The following is an 18,595-nucleotide window of genomic DNA, read 5'->3' on the forward strand; positions in this document are numbered from 1 at the left end:
AACAAAAAACCCAGGATAACATAAACTATACTTAACAATAAAAGAACTTCTGGGGGAAACACCATGCCTGAACTCAAACAGTATTGCAGAGCAATAGTGGTAAAAAGTGTATGATATTGTCATAGAGACTGGCAGGTAGATTAAAGGAATAGAATTGAAGACCCAGAAATGAACTCTTACACCTATGGTCACTTGATCTTTGACAAAGGAGCCAAAACTATCAAATGAAAAATAAGACAGCATTTTCAGCAATGGAGGTCAGCATGTAGAAGAATACAAATCAATCCATTCTTATCGCCCTGTACAAAACTTAAGTCCAAGTGGATCAAGGACCTCCACATCAAACCAGATACACTCAAACTAATAGAAGAAAAAGTGGAGAAGTGTCTCGAACACATGGGCACTGGAGAAAATTTCCTGAACAAAACACCAATGGCTCTAAGATCAAGAATCGACAAATGGGATCTCATAAAACTGCAAAGCTTCTGTAAGGCAAAGGACACTGTCATTAGGACAAATAAGCAACCAACGGATTGGGAAAAGTTCTTTACCAATCCTACATCTGATAGAGGGCTAATTGTAGGGAGCGGTGCGACAGCTGTATGATAATGAGGTGAATCTGGCACCCTCCTAACAACAGTACTGAGCATGCGTGGAGTTTTGTACCTGACATCAGTCTGGCTGGGGCAGTACTATGCTAAATGGGAGTTTATGCCTCGCCAATCTCTGGAGGACAAGTAGCTGGGATGGCAGTGGGGTGACTCGTGCCCCACCAATCCCTGAAAGAAGATTAGCATACTGTGCGCGGTAACACTTAAAGCTGTAACACTTGGAGCTGTAACACTTGAAGCTGTAACAATTAGGGCTGGCTGCCGCCGCCTCCCTGTATCAACAAAGAAGGTGTCCTACAGTAAAGGCTGTTGAGAAGAATCCAACCGTGTTGCGTCTTCCTTGCCGGACGAGGTAGGCGCGACAAAGTGGTGGCCCGTACGGGGACGAGGACATCCTCATGGATCTCAGAACTCTTCAGCTTCAGGACGAGCGATGTCGAAAAAGTTCCCGGTAAGGGACGATAAAGTTCTCTGGAGGTGAGCAGAGACGATGGGAGCCTTGGGTTAGAGGCTAAAAGGTCTGCGGTCTACAACAATGTTGTTTCAAGTTGATCCTTTGTGGGCAGGTTTTATAATTTTGTTTCTTTTCGTCTTTGTGTTGTGTGTTTGCTTTCTTTTGAATTGCCACCGTCCCGGACGGGAGTGCACTTGCTCGGAGTAGCCAACAGGTGCCAGGCTACAGAGTTGGGTATAAACAAACAGGCCAGCTTGCTAAAAAACCGCTTGTAAATAAGTTCATTGAGTATGGGAAGCTCACATTCCAGGCCACTCCTGACAGCTCTCCAGGAGCTCCTTAATCGGCTAAGCTCAAAATTGAAAGGAAAATCCTGTCAAGTTTTCTTGATGAATGCGATCGATCGTTGTGCTCCGTGGTTTATAGTGTCAGGATCTCTTACCTTGCGAGCATGGGACAAATTGGGAAGGGATCTAGATAAAGAAGCCACAGAGGGCAAGCTTAGACCCGGATCAAAGCCTCTTTGGCGAATAGTCCGTGCTTGTTTAGAGGATAAGCGATGTGAGGAAGTCGTTAGAACAGGTCAGAGAATCCTTGCAGAGCATCAAGAAAGCATGTCAGAGGGAGAAAAGGTCCCAAAGAAAGAAAGAAAAAGAAAAAGAGACAAAAGGAACAGAGAGAAGGCAGAGATAAAAAAAGGAGATAATCAGGACCAGAAAATAGACAAGATATATCCCTCCTTAAAAGCCTTGACCTTAGAAATGTCAGACAATCTAGAAAGCATCACTGACAGCTTAGAGAAAGTGAAAGTAAAGGTAGAACCACCGGGTCCCGGGCCTCCCACAGAGCAACAAAAGGAAGCGCAGGACTCCACCTCAGTTCCACCACCAGACTCATATTGACCCCTAGAATGGGAACTCAGGTGGTGGATACAGATTTTAAAGGCCCCAGTAAACAGAATTCAGAAGTATCACAGAAATTTAAAGCATGTGCAAAGATAAAGACTTGGGGTAGTGGTAGTGGTCAAAAGGGGACAAGGTAATAATGGTGATGTGTTCTTTTAGAGTTATGTTAAAATCTAGAGAAACAAAGTCGATTCTCATAGATGCTTTTAGTCTTTGGACCCTGACTAGAGACAATATACACCCTAGACAAGAGAGAGAATGGGGCGGAGAAAAACAGTCCTGCCGAACTCTCCACAGATGCTTTGGCAAAAGAAGGAAATGAGCTTAAGTTTTTTGAAGCTCTCCTGGGAACAGAAGGAGGTGAGAGACGTCTTGCCTCCTTGCTGGCTCCTATTGGAGAAGTGCTTGTTTCTGGTTCTGGGTTCTTTAGGTAGGATGTCTGGGTTCCTTTGGTGGAACACCATCTAGTTCTTTTCCTCTGTGTCTATTGTCTCTCCTTGGTACACCAAGCTGTGGATGTATGTCAATTTATGTCTGGGTTTTGCTTCTCGTTGCTTGAATGTTTTGTGTTTCATGTTTAAAAGAAAAAAAAAATGGTTAAAACTTTAAATGCTGGTTGATTCACCCATTGATGTAGCTTTAACTCCTTTCAAGAAAGGAACAAATAAATAAAAAGTTTCAATTGGCTTTTAGAGCCGACATCTGTAGCTAGAAGCCTAAGTTGGCTGGACAAGCACCCCAGGGGGCTGGCTAAATGTTTACCTGCCTTTACTCTTCAACAAAACTTTAAAATCTCTAGAGCTACAGCTCAGTGATGTGGTGTTAAGTTGCCAAAATTGTGTTCAATTTCACCACCCTCCTCATGTAGGGATTAACCCTCGTGGTCTGATCCCACTAAAACTTTGACAGATGGATGTCACACACATATCTCAATTTAAAAATTTAAAATATGCTCATGTTTCTGTTGATACATGTTCTGGTATTATACATGCTACTCTGATGACTGGTGAAAAGGCTCGTAATGCCATTAGCCATTGCTTAGAGGCATGGACAGCCTGGGGAAAGCCTGATAGTCTCAAGACAGACAACGGGCCTGCCTACACTACAAAATCCTTTCAGACATTTTGCCAGACAATACAGGTCAAACATACTACAGGATTGCCATACAATCCCCAAGGTCAAGAAATTGTAGAAAGAGTACATCGTACCTTAAAAGAGCTGATAACAAAACAAAAAGAGGGAATTGCCAGCAGCCGAACACCAAAAGAACAACTTTCTTTAGCTCTTTTTACTCTAAATTTCTTAGTTTTGGATGCGCATGGCCGCTCTGCTGCGGATCGCCATGCTGCTACTACACCTATAACTAATACAGAAGTAAAGTGGAAGGATGTCTTAACTGATAAATGGTGTGGCCCAGATCCTGTGATCTCGGTGTTTTTCCGCAGAATCAAGAAAATCCAATTTGGGTACCTGAGCGCTTGACTCAAAAATTGCCTTCTGCTCTTCCTGAAGATGAGACTACGAACCCTGCTATTACTACTGGGAATGATAATACAGGTTAATTCGATCACCCTGTGGGCTATTGCCAGATCCTGGCCAGTACCCATGCCAGTCCATAGCAATTCTACTGTTTTACCAACCTTTTTCTCTACCTCCTGTTTGCGTGATGTTCCCTGTATAGTGCCAACTGGAGAAATGCCCCAACGGTATGCCGCCACTAACGTTTCTCTGTTGCATACCTTATGTTTTACCATTAAAGACTCTTCCCTGCCCTGTATTTGGTTGTGTAGAGCCACGTTAGCTAATTGGTTGAATCCTATAAGTGACAGCACAATGAACACTGGGATCATCCTGGCTGCTTTGAGTCAAATTGCCCAGGGAGTCTCTTCACCCAGCGAGGACATGTCAGTCGATAGTTCTGCTGATCTGAACATTACAACACTAATTGTGGTGCATAATTGTAGTGTTCCATCACGCCCAGGGCAAGGTAACTATACACAGAATAGCTCTACCCGTCGTAGAGTCTTACCCGCTTGCCCCCCGCATCAAGAGTTTCCACCTAATTTTACCCCATGTCAGAGTCCATTCCATAGAACAAAACAATTCCTACCGTGATTTGAATTTTCCCCTCCTCTTGGCCATGTACAGTATGACTGGGGGGAGAATAAGACTGACAAACATAATCTCTGGCCTTGGTTTCAATGGGTGCTGTCCAATGAGCAAGGGACATATACATCCCTGACCCCCTTTGCTAGGTTGATAGGTGAGAACTTCACGCTGTATAATGTTTCAGCTACCAGAAAAAATGATACCAGGTTGACCAATATTCAATATAATAACCTTTTGGAACATAATACTGCCACTAGTACTTCAGTATGTGTTAGATCACCTTTTTTCTTTCTGATAAGCACTAATGTCAACAATGGTGTTTTAAATTGTAATAGCTCTGATGTAGTCTGCTATTTAGCTGAATGCTGGGATGGCAACAATGACACCGCAGTGATGGTCAAGATTCCCTCCTTTGTGCCAATCCCAGTAGAGGCAAACCCAGATAGTTTTCCTATTCTCAATTTGCTGAGAACCAAAAGAGATTTTGGAATTACGGCAGCCATAATTTCAGCCATCGTGCTGTCTGCTGCCGCAGCTACCACAGCTACAATCACTATGACCAATCAAATACAGACGGCTGAGACTGTCAATCAGATTATAGAAAGAACTGCAATGGCGCTAGAGATACAAGAAGAATTTAATACTCATTTGGCATCTGGCCTTCTATTAGCCAATCAAAGGATAGATTTAGTTCAAGAACAAATTGAAGCACTGTATCATATGACACAGCTGTCTTGCGTTTCCTCCCTAAGAGGTTTATGCATTACTCCTTTGCAAGCCATCTTTTCTCAGCATTCTCAACAGAGCAAAGAAATCTCAAATTATCTGAAAGGAAACTGGTCCATGAAAACAGAGCAACTATCCAGACAATTGCTGATGCAGATTGCTGTCCTCAACAGCACTAGGCTGGACCCCATCACAATTGAAGACTTTACCTCATGGATTACCAATGCTTTCTCCTTTTTTAAGGAGTGGGCGGACATGTTTGCCTGGGGAGCTATTGTCCTCCTGGGATGCGGAGTATGTCTCTGGCTTATTGGCCGTTTAAAAAGAGAACATGCCAGACACAAAGCGGTTGTTTACCAGGCTATGACTGCCATTGACAATGGTGCTTCTCCCAATGTATGGCTGGCCTCTTTGAAAGATTAAGAGTTTGCCCTAGATCATTTTTGTCACAGTCATGTGGGGTCATTGTATCCAGGGACGGGCAACTTTCCTCGAGCTCGGACCAACCTAAGACACGGGGCCCGGTGGCGATAGGGTGACCCAACGACGGGTAAGGCCGAGTCATCGTCAGGAACGACCTAAGACAGGAACAATGACAAGATTGACGTGACACCCAGATCTAGACCAGTCATTTTATTAAACAAAAAAGGGGGAGATGTAGGGAGCGGTGCGACAGCTGTATGATAATGAGGTGAATCTGGCGCCCTCCTAACAACAGTACTGAGCATGCGTGGAGTTTTGCACCTGACGTCAGTCTGGCTGGGGCGGTACTATGCTAAATGGGAGTTCATGCCTCGCCAATCTCTGGAGGACAAGTAGCTGGGATGGCAGTGGGGTGACTCGTGCCCCACCAATCCCTGAAAGAAGATTAGCATACTGTTGTGTATATAAGCCGAGCGGCTTTGCCGCTCGGCGCGGTAACACTTAAAGCTGTAACACTTGGAGCTGTAACACTTGAAGCTGTAACAATTAGGGCTGGCTGCCGCCGCCTCCCTGTATCAACAAAGAAGGTGTTCTACAGTAAAGGCTGTTGAGAAGAATCCAACCGTGTTGCGTCTTCCTTGCCGGACGAGGTAGGCGCGACAGCTAATATCCAAAATATACAAAGAACTCAAGAAGTTAGACTCTAGAGAGCCAAATAATCCTATTTAAAAATGTGGTACAGTGCTAAACAAAGAATTCACAGCTGAAGAATATTGAATGGCTGAGAGGTATCTAAAGAAATGCTCAACATCCTTAGTCATCTGGGAAATGCAAATCAAAACATCCCTGAGATTCTACCTCACACCAGTCAGAATGGCTTAGATCAAAAACTCAGGTGACAACAGATGCTGGTGAGGATGTGAAGAAAGAGGAACACTCCTCCAGTTTTGGTGGGATTGAAAACTGGTACAGCCATTCATTGTTGTTGGGATTGCAAACTGGCACAACCCCTCTGGAACTCAGTCTGGAGATTCCTCAGAAAATTCGACATTCTACTACCTCAGGACCCTATTCCTCTCCTGGGCATATACCCAAAAGATACTCCAACATACAACAAAGACACGTGCTCCACTATGTTCATAGCAGACTTATTTATAATAATCAGAAGCTGGAAAGAACCCAGATGCCCTTCAACAGAGGGATGGATACATAAAATGTGGTACATCTACACAATGGAGTACTACTCAGCTATCAATAACAATGAATTCATGAAATTCATAGGCAAATGGATTGAACTAGAAAATATCATCCTGAAGTGAGGTAACAGGAAAATACATGTGGTATGCACTCATTGATAAGTGGATATTAGCCCAAAAGCTCAAAATACCCAGGATTCACAGACCACATGAAACCCAAGAGGAAAGATGACCAAAGTAGGGATACTTCACTCCTTCTTAAAACTGGAAACAAAAATACTCATAGGAGTGGATATGGAGCCAAAGTTTGGAGCAGAGACTGAAGGAACAGCCATTCAGAGCCTGCCCCACATGTGGCCTATTTATATACAGCCACCAAAACTAGATAAGATTGATGAAGCTAATACATGCATGCTGACAGGAGCAGGATATAGATGTCTCCTGGGAGACACAGCCTGAGAACGTCAAATACAGAGGCACATGTTAGCAGCAAACCATTGAACTGAGAATGGGACCCCTGTTGGAGGAATTAGAGAAAGGATTGAAAGAGCTGAAGGGCCTTCCAACTCCCTAAGAAACACAATGCCAACCAACCAGAGTTCCCAGGGACTAAACCACTACCCAAAGACTATACATGGACTGAGCCATGGCTCCAACTGTGTTTGTAGCAGAGGATGGTCCTGTTGTGCACCAATGGAAGGAGAAGCCCTTGGTCCTGCTAAGGTTGGACCCCTAGTGTAGGGAAATGTCAGGGTGGGAAGGGGGTGGATATGGAGGGGAACACTCTCATAGAAGAATGGGAGGGAGATGGGATAGGGGGCTTATGTCCAGGAAAGGTAATAACATTTGAAATGTAAACTAAAAAATATCCCATAAAAGAAAAATAAATAAATAAAATTATTTAATTATTGTAGCATATGTATAACACAGAGATCTAATGTAAAAATGAAAATTAACCAACTATAATAATTCACAATCATTTGAATAATCTCACAGACAAGGAGGTAAGGAGCTATGTCAGGAAGAAAATAGAATAGAAATAGCCTCTCTCGGGAGGAAAACTGAGAGTGCTCTGTTTGTTTTCCTGGTAGAAGATATACGGATGTGTTCACTTGGTGCTCAGTTAATGTCTATCATTGTTCTCCTTTCTATATATGTTTTAAAAATAAAGAAAAGAACCTAACGGAAGATTTGTCTAAATTTAAAGCTTTTATTCTTGGATAGGAAAACTCACTAAAGATGTCAAATCCTTTGTCCATCCCTGCTGTCCTAAGGAAATGACGTAGGCTGAATAATTTATAAACTATAAAAAATATTTCTCACAATTTAGAAGCTGAAAAAATGTAAGCTTTCCAAGATAAGGGCACTAACAGATTTTGCCTAGCAAGGATTTACTCTGTTTTAAAATAGCACTTTTCCGGTTTTACATAAAAAGCCAAGAAAGCCATTCTCCTTCGAGTCCTTTTATTTAAGCATCAACTTCATTGTGCATTAGGCAGTGTGGCCTAACAGCATGTCCCACAGGACCTGAGTCTTCACATAACCTTGAACACTGCTAAGTTGTAGCTCTGAAGAGTTCTCGAGAAGAGATCATTTGTTGCAACTTTGGGCTCCTGCTAGTGATGTTATTTTAAGAAAGTCTGAAAATCTGATGGAGCTGAGATACAGGAAGCAGGTTACCAGAGGAAATTCTTTGAAAGGCACATCTAGCGCTCTCTCTCTCTCTCTCTCTCTCTCTCTCTCTCTCTCTCTCTCTCCATTCTCCTTTATCACTTATCCCTGCCAGCTTGGTGTCTTAGTTAGGGTTTTATTGCTGTGAACAGATGTCACAACCAATGGAAGTTTAATAAAGGACAACATTTAACTGGGGCTGACTTACAGGTAAAGAGGTTCAGTCCATTATCAAGGCGGGAGCATGGCAGCATCTAAGCAGGCATGGTGCAGAGAAGCTGAGAGTTCTACATTTTATCAAAGGGAGCCAGGTACAGACTGAGCATCCTCAGGCAGCTAGAAGGAGACTCTCCAAGTCCACCCTCACAGTGACACACTTCCTCCAACAAGGCCACACCTTCTAATAGTGCTACTCCCTGGGTCAAACATATGCAAACCATCACACCTGGTGTTCCACCCAAGCACTTGGAGCCAAATAACAATGGACTAAGCCCTCTAAACCTGTAAGTCTCCACAAATCCTTCCTCCCTTAAGGTGTTTCCCTCTAGCACTTTCACCACAGCCAGCTAGACCTGAATGACAAGAGCCAAGGTTAAGTTTCAAGATAGGAAATCAGTGAGGCATCAGCATTCAGACCACAGGATTGACTGACCTATGACTGCAATACCCTGTAATCCTAGTCCAAATGCCAATAGCTGATTGGGGTGAAGAGGTTACCCCTTTGTACCTTGGTAGTTGGAGGTATTTAAAAAGTGAACGATAATGATGAGTACAAACCAACTCTCCCCAGGTAGGCATGAAACATTTAGCAACTTCTTGGAAAACATAAAAGTAAATGCTTTACCATCGGCATCCTAAGTGCATAAAACGTGTTGTAAAATGAATAAATGTAATTTGTAGATTGTGAAGCTGCTTTAGGGTTTATATGGTAATAAAATTGATATGATAAATCAAATGGAATTAAGACTATAGAAATAGACTCAAATGCATATGATAATTTGACAGTATACTAATTCAATAAGCTGTGGTATATTTATAGAATGGGATAAAAGAAAAAGTGATTATTTCATGATATGCACTTGAAACAAAATGTACTTGTCTAGGAAAATACCAAATCTTGGTCATACTCCCTACAACAAATGATTTCCTGCAGATTAAAGATTTAAATGAAAATAATGTAAAGCATTAGGAAGACATGACAATCACAAGAGAAATATTTTCTAAGACAAAAAGTGGTTAGATTACACATGCATATGATTTTAAATTTATGTGGAAAATAATATAAACCATACTGAATTTAAAAATTGGGAGAATATTTACAACAGATGGCAGAGGAATATTTTCCTCATGATAGAATGTTTCCCAAAAATAAATAAGGAAAAGAGCATCAATCAAAGCCTAGCAGAGAGCAGACTGCGTCAAGTGATATCAACAGAGCATAGATGTGCATTAATATATTCTCCCATATTCAGTTCTGGAAGAATCCTCACCTTTTAAACTACAGATCAGTAATCAGTGTATATTCACACACTTACCACAGGAAGCGCAAACTCAAAATGTAAATTCTCACACGTGGAATTGACCATAATTACAAAAGTCCCAAGAAGGACTCTCAGTTAAGCTGATAGTTCAACTTACATTACTGAATTCCTTAAATTACTAAATTTCACATAGTCAAACTCTTGATAGCACTTATGCTGCTTGACGCTTGATTTCTTTTTCCCTTCTTCTAGAGTAAGTTTGTGTTCTTATAGGCTTATAAATCACCCTGGCTTTTGCATTGTTATGAAACCTACTGACATAGATAGATCACGCCACATCTCTTCAACAGAATAAGCAACGGAAGAATAAAGTCAATCTTAGTAAAGACTGGAGTCTGTACAGAAACATGAAGTAACTGTGAGACATATTAAATGACTCAGAGTTATGTACAGCACTGTGTGAGAGGCTGGACCTGGATCAGTGGGTATGGAAAACATAAGATCAGGCACTGTCCTGCTGCTATCTTTAAAAAAAAATTGACATTTGCCACACCTATTTCTAATTAAACCAGTAGCAGAAACAACAAAGAAGTCCTGAATCTAAATCCTTTTTCTAGGGAATCTTGATGATCCTCAACTTGTGAACATTTTTCTGAAAAGTGGAGCAGGGACTTGAACAGATAGACTCCCCCACCTTGCTCAGTCAGCAGGTGCCATGCAGTGCCCTGTGTATGCCATGACGCTCAGTACAGGCTGTAACCCTCTACCGGAGAACCTCAGGTACTCAGACCTTCTCAGGGCTCTCCTCACTGAGTTTGTTTGAAGCACTAAGCAACTCACATCTCTGTTTCGGGTTCATCTGTAAATCGTCATCATCCATGCCTGCCTTGATCCCAGGTTTATGTGGGAAAATAAAATCCTGTTCATGAAAATGCAGCAATAATGGATGTTATTATTACTTATATGATCCACGTGGGTCCCTGGAACCCAATTTCCAAAGCCATTAGCTTAGCGTTGAGTACTAGAAACGTCTGACAACAGTCATTCAGAAGGGCTTTCCCTCCCTGTGCAATAATGCTGAGACAAGTACAACCCACTGCTCTCTCGCTCTGTGACAAAGAGGATGCACAGTTCAGCAGTTTTAGGCCTCAAACATAGCCAACATGAAAGGGGTCCTCATCCACCGCACACCTGGGGAGCACTCCTCACAGACCGACCGCCTTTCAGAAAATGAAGTCGATAACTTTGTCACACTGTTTGCACCCGCTACTCATTTTCCTCTCAGCTTCCTGGCAATCGTTATCAGAAATCTTCAGATTAGAAGTGTGGTAGCTCGTGTGTAACAAAAGACCCTGGAGAAAAGGCCATGGGATGTGTTAATGTTAAGCTGAGGTGCAGTGAGTGGCCTCTGCCTCTTCCTGCTATCATTTATCGCAGATACGTCCTTCCAAACCATACATCCTTTAACTCAAGCCAAAAACCTCCCTTCCAGAAGCCAGAGGTTCCCCCTAGGTTCCTGCTGACTCGACACAGCTGAACGCCATCTTTGTGTCTGGGCTTCAGGCAGGTCACTCTAAGGGTCATTCTTGATGGCTAAGTCCTCTTCCCTCAGATCCACTCCTGCTTCTCCCCATGCTGTGCACAGGCTAAAAAGCTGGCTCTACTCTGATCTTTTTGTCTCCTTTAATAATTACACATATTAAAATGAAGACTTTTCCCTCAGAAGATGCCAGGGGAAATGGTTCAAGAGATCAACATCAGACATGGGCAAAATAAGGGCCTTTATAACTCAGGGGTAGAGTATTTCCAAATGGGGGATTTGGCAAACAAATAGGTGAGTTACAGAGGAGATGGGTTGCAAGTTGATCAAAAACTAACCTCTTGTGAAACAAAGACATAGTTGCAAGGTGGTGACAACTGAGAAGACTAGGTTGGTTCCATGGCAGGCTTCAAATTGGTAGTTAAGGAGACTAGACCTAAATCTCTTTTTCCAAGAACTGGGCAATTCCTGGCAAGTCCAGGCCTCAGAAGCTGTGTTGCTACCTGGCCTGAGGCAAGGTCAATGGGTTAGCAGCAGTTTCCAGACTTCCTCAGCAACAGTTTCCACACCTCCCCAGCAAGTTTCCAGCCCCCACACCCTGGTTACAGAATGCCAGTAGAGATAGACCCAACAGATCAACATAGAGGGCACCTACCCCGGAATTCCCTAATATGCTTTAAATCAAACCTGCGAGCTCACTTGGGTGTGTCTCTATTCTGGTAATGGGAGCCCCCAGCATGCTGGATTTCTGCAGAATAAAACATTCTCTGTGTTTACATACTATTTGAGTCCTGGGTATCATAATTTGGCAAATCATGGGTCCTTACACAACAAGGTGGTCCTAAAAACAAGCAATCATAATAACCTTTTGAAACATGCAGTAATTAAGGTTTACGGGTGGGCATAGCCCAATCCTTGAGAAAGAGAGATTTAATCATAAACAGGAATAACTGTAGTTTGTCTTAATATAAAGCCTAAGGTGGAGGCAGGGTAGTTCATCAGGTTTGATTACAACTCTTATGTGAATTAACTCTTCCTTAACTCTGTAGTGGCACACATTTAGAAGTGCAGTAGGTAACTCTCTCTCTCTCTCTCTCTCTCTCTCTCTCTCTCTCTCTCTTTCACACACACACACACACACACACAGCCATCTCCACTGAACAGTTATAAATCCACCAAGTCATGTGACCCAAAGCCATCCAGAAACAGTGTAAAAAACAAAAACGAAAACAAAAATAAACAAAAAAAAATAAAAAAACAAACAAACAAATCCTTTCCCCTGGGATTATTGACCAGGAATAACAAAGGTTAGTGCTGATAAAAGCCATGAGTCCTGGTCACATAGAGTTATCACAGGTGCACTGTAAGACATTAGGGTTAACTCTCAGAGAGAAACAAAGTCAAGTAATGTAAGGAGACTACCCAGCTTTGAGTCCTTTGTTCTAGCTCTTCCTGAAACAGGCCTTCACACTGCTTAACATACAGCACATTCATATGCTAAACTACTCAGTTTTCCTATTTAACTTCAAAACAATAGCCCTGCAATTATTTTGGGGGAAATACAATCAACGAGGAAAACAATAGAAATAAACCCAGTCACCATCCAGAAAAGAAAGTGCACGCAAGCGCACGCAAGCGCGCGCGCGCACACACACACACACACACACACACACACACACACACACACACACACGGGTGTGGGGGCAGGAAGGGAGAAACAGAGAGACAGAGGGAGAGACAGAGAGACATTATTTAATTAAAGGATTTTGTTGTTACAGTTGCTGCTGTTTTCAATCATGCTGATTTGAATGTGTAATGTCTGCCCCCAGCAGGCTCATGTATTTGAATACTTGTCTCCCAGCTGATGACCTTGTTTGGGAAGTGGAGGTGTGGATCCTTAAGAGACAAGATCTAACAGGCTGCTATAGTAGAGCTTGAGACCTCTGCTTTCTGTCAGCTACTGCAGGCTAACCACCTTTGGAAAGTCTCCACTGCAGACAACATATTTATCCACCCTTAAGGCAAGAATCAAAGTAAACCCTTCTATCATTAAGTTGCGTCTGTCCAGTATTCTGTCAAATGCTACATAACTGGTGATACATTTACTAACAATACATTGCAAACATGGGAGAGTTACTGATGACATCAAACCTAACATACCCAGTTCTGTGAGCTTTAGCCATCTGTTAAACATCTCTGGTCATCAGTGTTTACAACCAAGTGAGAACTTGAGAAGACGGTTGAAGCATCAAGATTCAGGCAGGTAGGACCATCGGGTGAACAAATTTTAAATGCCTGATAGAAAGTTTGGACAACTGTGCCAGGGACCTCATGACTCCATGATTCTATAGTACTCTTTTATTTGCTTTTTCTTCTCATAAAGTACAATTTGAAATTGTCAGATAGTTCCTTGTCCTAGTGGATATATCTGGACTTATAGCATGAATCAATCTGCGTTTTTATAGAAAGGGGATTTACTAGAATGACTTAAAGCTACAGTGCAGCTAATCCAACAGTGGCTGGGTACGGAGAAGTCTAAGAATCCAGTAGTTGTTCAGTCCCTGAGGCTGGATATGACAGCTGATCTTTAGCTCATCGTTCTTGTTTAATGGATGTGGTCCCTGATCTTATATAAGACCCTCTCCTAATCTGAGTGCCATTGATGGCTAGCATCCCGCCAGCCTCCTCTCACTCCTCATCTCATATCTTGTGTCTGGATTTCTTCTCGATGCATTTCTAACTTTGATTCCATTTCCTGTTAGTCAGGAAGCAGTCCTGGAGTGGGGGAATGGCAGGATATATGGACCTGCTTTCCTCGTGGGAATCCTAGAAAACAGAAAAGGGATTATCTCAATAGGGGACTCTCCGGAATATAAGACCTTCTTGTGGAGAGACAAGCAAAGCCATGTATGAGGTCTGTGGCTCTTGACCTTCTTTACAATAAATTCTGTTCTTCATGGAATTAAGGGATGCTGTGATGCTCTCTGTAGGATGTGAGAGGAATACCTTCTATCACAGACAGACGAGGCTTCCTCCCTAGGTCCTTGTGACTGAGGTTTATCTTATGTCCATTGGTGTTTTGCCTGCCAGGTACGTCTGCAAGGGTGTTTGATCTCCTGAAATTGGAGTTACAAACAGTTGTAAGCTGCCATGTAGATGCTGGGAATTGAACCTGGGTCCTCTGAAAGAGCAGCCAGTATTCTTAACCACGGAGTCATCATTTTAGCCCCAGGAGCTTAATTTTTTCACACAGGTATTTTTATTGGTGTTCCACCCCTTCAATAATACTTGCAATTTTCCTCAGATGGGTGTCTTGTCAACCTGATTTTTTTTTTTTTTTTGCAGGAGTAGGAGACAGTAGGGCCAGCTGAAGAAGATGGAAGCTCCTTGTGTCATGGAACATCCAGTCCCCATGAACCCTCCCCAGGAAACCACCATGAGAAGTAGAGCTTCTACACCTTTCGTAGCATAGTGCAGCCTCTTGCTGCTCATCTCTGAGTCATCACTGAGAGCATGCTGATGCACTGTGATGACATCCTGACACTCTAATGTCTTTACCCTTGGAAATCTGAGCCTTTACAGAGTAGGATTGTAGGCAGACATCTTATGCTACATGGCCAGAGGCAGCCTCTGGGTCTAGAAGCCAGCTCAGTGAAGAAGGCCCTCTCAAGAAGACTAGCTAGGCTTCCAGGGTTTTGAGTCATTTGTCAAATAAAAAAGCGATCTGAATCTTTGTTAGTGCAGGGCTGTAGATAAGAACTTTTGTTTTTCAGCACCCAAGCTTGAGACTCTGGGCTACATCATAATAATCCTATTGCACAAAGTCTGAACCAGATGTCAGTAAATGACATAAATGCACCAGCTGTAGACAAGTCTGTTTTTTTTTTTTTTTTTTTTTTTTTTTAGGAATCATCCAATTAATACAAAAACAACTCACATGAGTCTTTTCATGTATATATTGTTATTTTATATTATCCCTCTTGATGGACATAATAATTTCATGAAGTTGACTTTATTATTATTTGAAAGAATAGAAGTTTCAGATTTATAGTCTCCGATGGTTGAGTAATTTCCTGAAGTCACTAAGGAAGAGTCAGGACTCAAACTCAGAATTCCAGAATCAGATGCTGTTCCTCCACTGCACCTCCTATCACAATTACACCCTCACCCATACATACCAAATGCCAAAGTTCAACAGTCATTAGTTCAACCTTGGAGCCTAACTGAATGGGAAAGGGTAGGGTATAGGGACAGCAGGGAAGAAATGGATGGTAGAGGGAGTCGGGACAAATATCAGTATGACATGGAACTGTGGATATTGATGGAATCTCATTTGGTGGCACAGAGAAATCTCAGTATTAATAAACTAGACCTGGAATTTACAGACAAAAAAAATCATGTTGCACTCAAATGATAAGATGGCTCAGTACCCGAAGGCTACCAGAATTGGTCTAAGACCCTGGAAAGTGTAACAGTTAAACTCTGCAAGGTGGCGAGCACTGGGGAGGACAAGACAGGTAAAGAAGAGACAGCTCATCTTGAGAGCTGATCTTCTGCACACAAAAGACAAAGAGAAGCTAAGGTCCAGAAGGCAATCTCTATCCCAAGGTGATAGGAAGAGAAAACCCTCCAGGAAGAAGCAAAAACTGATGCTACTAACTATTCTAGGAATCTACTATATGACTTGATTAACTCTCTGACTTCACAAGCATTTAGAAAGAACTGGATCATAAGTGTGCTCTTGAGAAGCAGCCATGTTCCACAAACTCACCCCTTTAGTGGATGACTTCAGCATCCACTAAAATCCCACAAAAAGCGAGGCTGGGACTGAGATGGAGGAAGGGCTCATTTAAGCTCTCTGTTTGAACTCTGTATGGTTTCCTTTCTTACAGACTTCACAGCAGATCATATCTCAGGAGGAAGACTGGCATCCTTTTACAGAGAAGGCAACAGATCCATGGAGTTACAGATCTGCTTCACATCCTCTGGGATGTTGTGGTCTCTATTCTATTCTATGCACTGCAAGTTGAGAAGGAGACTTGTGGCAATTGTGGCAACAGTGGGATGACTCAGGAAGACTAAAACCTATATGTCTCACACACACACACACACACACACACACACACACACACACACACACCCTCACAAAGGATCACCAAAATTCAAAAGGCCATTCAGTTACGTCTTGTCAAATACCACCTGGATTAGAGAGGTGCTGCCTCACATTGAGAACCACAGATCTTAATCATCTTACCCCTGTTCTCTGGTATACTTTCACCAAAGGGACAAACACTCTGTTCCAGTCTTCTTTCTTTATTCCTTGCACTGTACATAGGGACAGGATTATGGGTTAAATTATATCCCCTCAAAGGAATAAGATCAAGTTTTCAACCTCAGAATTTTAGAATGTGGAATAAAAATAATTAAGGAAGTACTCAAATTTAAATAGGTCATTATAGTGAGCCTTAATACAAAACGATTGATAGCCCTATAGGAAGGGGAAGTTTGCACACAAAAAATGAATGGCATATGGTGATGTGAAGGCACTTGAGGAAAGGCAGGTATGGTAGCAAAACCTCTCTCTCCAGCACTCTCAAAGGGGCAGGCAGATCTCATTGAATTTAACATGAGCCTTCTCTGTATAGAGTTCCAGGCCAGAGCTACACAGTCAGACCCCATCTAAAGCAAACACATCTGAAGAGATGAAGACTACTTGGGTGGCTAAGAGTGCTTGCTGGACTGGTACAACCATTCTGGAAATCAGTCTGGAGGTTCCTCAGAAAATTGGACATTGAACTGCCTGAGGATCCAGCTATACCTCTCTTGGGCATATACCCACAAGATGCCCCAACATATAACAAAGACACGTGCTCCGCTATGTTCATAGCAGCCTTATTTATAATAGCCAGAAGCTGGAAAGAACCCAGATGCCCTTCAACAGAGGAATGGATACGGAAAATGTGGTACATCTACACAATGGAATATTACTCAGCTATCAAAAACAATGACTTTATGAAATTCATAGGCAAATGGTTGGAACTGGAAAATATCATCCTGAGTGAGGTAACCCAATCACAGAAAAACACACATGGTATGCACTCATTAATAAGTGGCTATTAGCCCAAATGCTTGAATTACCCTAGATGCCTAGAACAAATGAAACTCAAGACTGATGATCAAAATGTGAATGCTTCACTCCTTCTTTAAAAGGGGGACAAGAATACCCTTGGCAGGGAATAGAGAAGCAAAGATTAAAACAGAGGCAGAAGGAACACCCATTCAGAGCCTGCCCCACATGTGGCCCATACATATACAGCCACCCACTTAGACAAGATGGATGAAGCAAAGAAGTTCAGGCTGACAAGAGCCGGATGTAGATCTCTCCTGAGAGACACAGCCAGAATACAGAAAATACAGAGGCGAATGCCAGCAGCAAACCACTGAACTGAGAATAGGACCCCCATTGAAGGAATCAGAGAAAGAACTGGAAGAGCTTGAAGGGGCTCGAGACCCCTTATGAACAACAATGCCAAGCAACCAGAGCTTCCAGGGACTAAGCCACTACCTAAAGACTATACATGGACTGACCCTGGACTCTGACCTCATAGGTAGCAATGAATATCCTAGTAACATCACCAGTGGAAGGGGAAGCCCTTGGTCCTGCTAAGACTGAACCCCCAGTGAACGTGATTGTTGGGGGGAGAACAGCAATGGGGGGAGGATGTGGAGGGGAACAACCATAAAGAAGGGGAGGGGGAGGGATTAGGGGAATGAAAATTAAAAAAAAAAGAAAAAAAAGAGTACTTGCTGCTCTTTCAGAGGACTCAAGTTTGATCCCCAGCATCCACATAGTGGTTCATAACATTTGTAGATTCACTTCCAGGGGATCCTGTACCCCCTTCTTACCTTTCTGGATACCAAGCATGAAAGTGGTGCACATATGTATGTGCAGGCAGACACTAACACAAAATAAATGAATAAATCTAAACTAAATAGGAGGAGGAGGAAGAGGAGGAAGGGGAGGAAGAGGAGGAGGAAGAAGAGGAGGAGGAGGAAGAGGAGGAGGAGGAAGAGGAGGAGGAAGAAGAGGAGGAGGAAGAAGAGGAATGGCATTTGGAAGTGGAAGGTTAGGATGATGCATCTCAAAATCAAGGGTTGCCTTGGGTTCCAGAAACCAGAAGAGGGCATCAAGCTCTTCCCCTAGAGATGTTTTTGGGAGCATGAGCATGCTGTTTCCTTGGTTTCAGATTTCAGACTTCAGAACTATGTGACAACAAAGCTCTGTATTTGAGACACTCAGTTTGTGGAAGGGTCCTAACGCTGTTGCTTTTCTTGCTCTGTATTTCCTGTCCTCACCCTGGGTACCTGGAGTCAATTGCAAGGTTCAGTCTTGCTTTGAAGACTCCACAGAGAGTTCCATATTTGCATTTACACCCCTTGAAGCCTGTTTTGACTCCTGGCCTGGATTCCTGCTGCTCC

The 18,595-nt window shown here is 42.7% G+C and overlaps 1 long non-coding RNA gene across 3 annotated transcripts; it reads left to right on the plus strand.

Annotated features, from left to right (window-relative positions):
• The first annotated feature begins 347 nt into the window (after window positions 1–347).
• On the plus strand, window positions 348–17,826 carry LOC134479319 (uncharacterized). 3 transcript variants are annotated; one of them, XR_010052482.1, is made up of 4 exons: window positions 350–1,088; window positions 14,207–14,369; window positions 14,462–14,559; window positions 16,009–17,826. It is a non-coding gene; the product is annotated as an uncharacterized LOC134479319 (long non-coding RNA). The 3 variants fall into 3 exon arrangements; XR_010052481.1 differs by lacking the exon at window positions 16,009–17,826 and having other exon boundaries at window positions 348–1,062; window positions 14,462–15,026; XR_010052480.1 differs by lacking the exon at window positions 16,009–17,826 and having other exon boundaries at window positions 357–1,088; window positions 14,462–15,026.
• The last annotated feature ends 769 nt before the right edge of the window (window positions 17,827–18,595 follow it).

Source organism: Rattus norvegicus, chromosome 6, assembly GCF_036323735.1.
Source record: "Rattus norvegicus strain BN/NHsdMcwi chromosome 6, GRCr8, whole genome shotgun sequence".
NCBI lineage: Eukaryota > Metazoa > Chordata > Mammalia > Rodentia > Muridae > Rattus > Rattus norvegicus.